The following is a 6,649-nucleotide window of genomic DNA, read 5'->3' as shown; positions in this document are numbered from 1 at the left end:
ATTTCCAGTTTCATTGCACTGTGGTCAGATAATGTGCATGGGATAATTTCTGTTTTCTTGCATATAGTTCAGCATGACCTATAGACCAGTATGTGGTCTATTTTAGAAAATGACCCATGTGCAGCTGAGAAATATGTGAATTCAGCTGTGTTTGTTTGGATCAGTCTGTATATGTCCACCAAGTCCATTTGTTTCGTACTCTGGTTCAGTTCTGTTATTTGTTTGCTAAGTTTTTCTGGTTGACCTATGTTTTGGAGATAAGGCGGTGTTAAGGTCTCCTGTTAAAATTGTGGTATTGGATATTAGATTTTTCATGTCCATTAAGATTTGCTTTTTATTGTTGGGTTCTGCCGTTTTTGGTGCATACATATTTATGAGTGTTACCTCTTCTTCTTGAATTTTTCCCCTAACCATTATATAGTGCTTTCTTTATTTCGCTTGATCATTGTTGGCTTGAAGTTGAGACTGTCTGAGAATAGAATTGCTACCCCTGCTCTTTTCTGATGTGCTGGGGCATGTAGTATTGTGCTCCATCTTTTGACTTTCAGCCTATGAATGTCTTTATGAGTTAAATGTGTTTCTTTATACAGCATATTGTTCGATTTTGTTTCCTAATCCACTGTGCCAGTCTATTTCTCTTAATTGGTGAATTGAGTCCTTTTACATTGATGGTTAAAATGGAGATGTATTGACTTACGATTGCCATGTTCTTTACCTGTTGTCCTTTACTCCTTTTTCTCCTGTGTTTAATTGCTCACCCTATTTAGTTGGTTCCTTCCGATCTCAATCTTGGATTTCTGATCATTTTGGTCCCTCTCTAGAACACCTTTCAGTAGTCTGTTTCAGGTTGGCCTTGTCATCTCGAAATTCTTTAGCTGTTCTTTGTCATGGAAATATTTCAGTTATCCATCAAATCTGAAAGAGAGTTTTGCAGTGTATAGCAGTCTAGGTTGGAATTTCTTTTCATAGAGGACCTGAAGTACTCTGCTCCATGCTCTTCTTGCCTGCATGGTTTGTGAAGAGAAGTCGGCTGTAATTCTTATGGGTTTTCCTTTGAATGTGATCTGCTTCTTTTCTCTAGTGGCTTTCAGTAGATTATTATTGTGCTGAATTTCTGAGATCTTGACTTGTACATGTCTCGGTGTGTTTTTCATTGGCTTGCAGTTCCTTGGCGTTCTGTATGCGTCCGTTACCTGAATGTCAGATTGTTTCCTCATATTTGGGAAGTTTTTCTGGTATTACTTCTGCGCATATTTTTTTAATGTCATTTGTGTTGACTCCTTCTTTGTCATTGATGCCTATTACTCTCACATTGCTCATCTTTGCCTCGTCTTTCAGGTGATGGATTATTCATTCCTTCATCGTCGTTGTTTTTAAGAGATCCTTTCTTTTTTTTAATTTTTTTTATTTTTATTTATTTGAGAGAGAGAGAGAGAGAGAGAGAGAGAGAGAGAGAGGTGTGTGTGTGTGTGTGGCCAGCTCAGCACACCAGGGGGCGGGGCTGGCTGGCATGTGGTGCTGGGGGATTGAAGCGCGGTCCCTGATGCCTTGCCAAGCTTGTTCTAAGTAGGTGCTTTAGACCACTGAGCCATCTCTCCAGCCCAAGAGATCCTTTCTTACATTTTCACTAGCTACACCAGCATCTTCAAGATCTGAAACTCTGTCTTCACATTCACTTAAACGGTTTTGCAAGCTTGTGATTGAGATTTTAATTTCCTCTATATCTCTTTGACTCTGCTTCATGCGATCTATTTCTTTGGCGTATTGCTCATTCATGGAATCCGTCTTTTTTTCAATCTCTTTTTTTATCAATATCTTTTTTAGAAGAAGTTATAAATTCTTTTACTGCCGGGTTTTTTCAGATTGGGTTTGCTCCGTATTTTTCTGTAGTTGGTTCTTTACTTCAGATTCTATGATTTCTGAGAGTTCTTTTTTTATTTCAGAAAATAATTGTGCTCTGATTTCCTCTATATCTTTCTGCTGTTGCTTATTTACTATGGACGCTGTTAATTCTTGCATTTGGGCCAAGCTAGTGTCCTCTGCACTTGTTCTGGGTGGGCACTGAGTTTCTTCCATATGTTTCTGCATTTGATTCTTTAGTGCAGATGTTATTAATTCAGGGATTTCTTTTTTTATTTCCAATCTGAGGTTCTCTGTATCTTTCTGCAGCTGTTTCTTTATTTCAGAAGCCGTTGATTCATTGCTTTCAGCTGTGTGATTTCCAATTTTTTCTGTGTTAGTGTGTTTTGCACTTGTCACGGGTGGGCTTGTGTTCTGAGGTTGCCTTTTGTTCCTTTTCGTCATTTTGTGTAGCACTGTCTTCTGCCCTTTTTTGTAGATCTTTGCTGTAGTTATAACCTTCGCACGTACTGAAGTTCAGGTGCAGGTCTACAAAGTTTGGACTTATCCAGCTGTGTATGGCTTGGGTCTGGCTGCTGTGCTCAGCTCCTTCCCACTGCTGCCCTTGAGCGTGAACCTGTTGTGCCCCTGTGGCAAGATGTTCTGCTCCTGGACTAGCTGGGTGGATCTATCCTCTACACTCTCTGCAGGAATTACAGCTGCAGGGTTACACCTCATGCATGTATGCCACGCCTGAGCTGTGCCTGGAGGGTGCTAGCTCAAGTAGGGGGAAGAAGAAGCTCTCCCACACACTCACCAGTCCTGGGCTAGGACTGATCTGGGGGTTCCCTGAGCGGCAGAATTTCCTACTTGGCGGGCAGGTTGGGGGAGGTGCTGCGGAGTGGTGTGGGGCAGCTCAAGGGGCTGGGGGAGGGTCTGGTCCATGCTGCACCTGGGCTGGGACTGGTCCCACCGGCGCAGGGTAGCTGGAATCTCTCCCACACACTCACCAGACCTGGGCTAATACTGAGTCTCTCATTTAATTATTATCAAATTTAACTTATTATTTTTTATGTGGAGCACAAACTTGGTCATCTTTGCCCAACCTCAAAGCACGAATTTCATCCTGTCTCTTCTTTTAGTAATTTTGTAATTTGATATTTCACTTAGGCATATTGAGATTAAATTTTTACACAAAGTGCCAGATATGGATCACAGTTCGTCATTTGCCATGAGGAACTGTCGTCATTATCTGCGGGATTTCCATCTCTTTCTACCTCATTTCTCCTCTTCTGTAGCAGACAGAGACACAGAAATTGAGAAAGGATCAACTAGAGAAGATGATGAAGATACAGTTGTTGGGACTCAGAGGCAAGTGTGGCCCAGGTGGGGAGAAACAATGAGACGTGATCTGGGAGAATCAGACACAGCTGTGCAAAGCCTGTCTTGAAATTCTGTTTTTCTCTGAGGGGTCACTGCACTGAATGTCTCTTTATAGTCTGTTTCTCAGTGTCTGAGTGTTTTTACCTGTTCTTTGTCAAATTATTTCTGTTTCTGTGTCTCTTTCTCTCTCCCTGCCTATGTCTACCTCTGTCTCTCTCTCAAATTTTCTATCTTTCTATCGCTGTCTCTCTCTAAATCTTTGTCTCTCTGTCTCTGTCTCTCTCTCTCTCTCTCTCAAATTTTCTATCTTTCTATCGCTGTCTCTCTCTAAATCTTTGTCTCTCTGTCTCTGTCACTGCCTCTCTCTCTTCTCCCATATGTGTCCCCCTTTAGACTATAGCTTCAGAAGAACAGAGTTGGATCCAGTGTTTTAATTGTCCACCAAGCTTAGGTCTGTTCGGCATCATCACAGAGCCAGTCTACTTTTGGGGGCGTGAGTCAAAGTAGTGGTTTGTCTGAGCCTAAAAATCAAAACCAGCAGGACTAACCTCTCTACCTATTCCTCTGACTCTCTAAGATAAAGACAGAGCAACAAAGTTCATCTGTCCATTCCTGACCTTTGGAGTGCAGTCTCAGAGACTTTGCTGACCCAATGAAAATGCTCAAAAAGGGATGAATTATCTGGGTCTCAGTGTGGAACCTTTGCAAGCCCTAGAAAGCCTGACAGGAAGGCATGAAGTGTTACACAGGGAATAATTCACAAAGTCTCATGTGTTGTTGTACTGCCTAGTTTGGAGATGTTGTGGAGAGTCAAGAACAGAATGACTGATAGTTTTAGGTAAGTCACACACTCAGTTAGATCTATGTTGTTCAATGGGTAATTCCTTTCCCCATATGGTCATTAAACATTTGAAACATGGAATGATCAATCATATTTAAACTTTACTTATATGATGAGCTGTAAAAGGTTCAAGTCAATAACTTCTGAGGATAACCCACTACTACTGAGGACTTCTGGACAATTTTGGATTCTTTTGCTTAATACAAGCACCTATAGTATTTAGATGCCAATAGAATACCCACCTCCGACAGGATTAAACAAAAAACGGGGATATAAAGGAAGGACCATTTTGTATTTGTATATACAAAATAGGATAGATATACAGCTACTTTCACTTCATTTAATGAGAGGAAAGATTTGTACTAACATTGTTTGCACAGGATATTCTTTCTGCTTCTTATACAGTGGAATACCACTGAGAAGATAATAATGTGCAATGTATTAATTATTGAAACTGTTCTAGTAATCAGCTTTGAAACTGTCTCACTGATATTTGTCCTTCAATAAAATTTAAAAAAACAAAAAAAACTTGACTTAGTTTTAATTTTTGTAGTTGATACCCAATTCAAAACCTGGAAAACGTCTAAGTTTTGAAGTAAGGATGTGTGTGAATAATATTTTCAAACTGTGAAGTTAATGAAATCTTAAAGGCAATCTAAGATTTCCGTGGAAGGGGGCCAGTGAGATGGCCCAGTGGAATAAGAAAATTTAGGGCTTCAATTAATACATCCTCTAAGTACCAATACACCTACAAGATACCAGAAGTATGGTGTGGAAAACTATATATGATGAGAGGTCGTAGTATTCACTTTCCTCTCACTGGGACTCAACACCAGACACTTACAGCTTGAAGGAGAACAGGTGAGCTTGGTTCACTCTTTTCAGGGAGTCCAGAGTTGACTGGTTGCGAGGCAGAAACACATTGTGGTAGAGGATGGTGGAGAAGTTTGCTCACTGCATTGCAGCCTGGAGTCAGAAAGAAAATGGAGAAGTCAGAGAGAATGCAGTTCCTAGGTCACAGCTCCAGGGACCCACCACCACCACCAACATCAGAATAGCACACTGAGCTACTGAACTCATCAATGGATACATCCACCAATGAGTATATCAACGCATGATCCAATCACTCTCTGTACATATGAGGATTTGGGAGACATTTTAGATACAAATCATAATAGGCAGAGGTAAAGCGAAGTAGAAACTTTAAAAGACAAATTGTGAGATTGACAAGGAGAAATCATACAGACATAGAGGCAAAGGAAAAGAACAAAGAGTCACAAATACAAAAAGCACTGGAGGGCAAGAGGGACTCAAAGATTCAAAGACACAGGGCCAGAGATGTCTTTAAATGCTTGATCCACCTCCCTAGTGTACCAAGGAAGTTCCTATGGAAATCTGAGCTTGTCTGGGTTATCTGTGGTCATTATCCCATTAAAATCCTTTTACTTTCTCCTTTTTCTTGAGCATATCTGGTGACATGTTTTCAAACCATTGAATTTTTTTGTGATATTTTCTCTTTTTTCCATAATTTTATTGAGAAATAAATAGCAATGAGACAGTTTCAAATGAAGTTGTTAGGACAGTTCCAAAAATTAACACATTGCATACTGCCTTCCTAGTGGTTATTTCTTGTACAAGATGAAGACATGATATCTTACAAACATAATTAGAACAAATCACTGTATACCTCGAATTAAGAGAATTTAGCTATATATCTATCCTAACCATTTTGAATACACAGATAAAAAATTGTCATTCATCTATATCCCCTTTTCTTGTTTAGTTTCATCTTTGAAATATCACAGGTGTGAATTCAGCAAAATATTCCAAAATAGTCCGATAGTCCATAACAGTATTGGGTCTTCCACTTGACTGGCAATGTCAGAAGTTGTTGACCTTAGTCCCCTACAGCTCAACATAACAACACGACTTTATTTCTAGTACTTCACTTTTATACTTTTCTGCTGAATGGTTAAGACCAAGATAAAGGAAAACCTATGTAAGAAGAATTGTAGATTTTGGATTAGATAAAGTCAGCCAAATCCATTCAGGATTCATTCTGAGAACCTATACCTCAGTTTGTAGATTCTTTGCCAGTGTCAACCATGTGAATGAGTCACGGCCATTGCTTGGTCAACTTGTTGTCTGCGAAAGCCTGAGAGAATGTTTTTTCTCCATGTGACTCTCCTTAGGCACAATCTGCATCATTGATCACATTCCAGTTTTGCCCCATAATCTCCTTGCTCAGAAAATTTGGGACACAACTGAGTTACATGATGGTACATTACAGGTTCTCATGTGTCCTGAGTCTTAATTGACCTTGAAAGGCTATGGCCAAAATGTCGGCTTTCCCTGTGGCCCTCCTTTTTCTCTAATATTTTGTCTGCCAACTTAGGTTTTTAACCCTCCAGAAGAGAAGCTTATTTTTTTTAAATTTTTTTATCATTTAACATTTTATTTCTTATATGTTAATCACTGATGTATTTGTACCTATATAGAAACCGAGAGCTTATGAAAACACTTACATCATCCAGTCTTCCATAGTTTATCTTAAACATCTTTTTTTTATTTTTATTTTTTTTTATT

The sequence above is a fragment of the Octodon degus genome, unplaced genomic scaffold (assembly GCF_000260255.1).
Source record: "Octodon degus isolate 3935 unplaced genomic scaffold, OctDeg1.0 scaffold00428, whole genome shotgun sequence".
Lineage (NCBI taxonomy): Eukaryota > Metazoa > Chordata > Mammalia > Rodentia > Octodontidae > Octodon > Octodon degus.
This window is presented reverse-complemented; position numbering follows the sequence as displayed.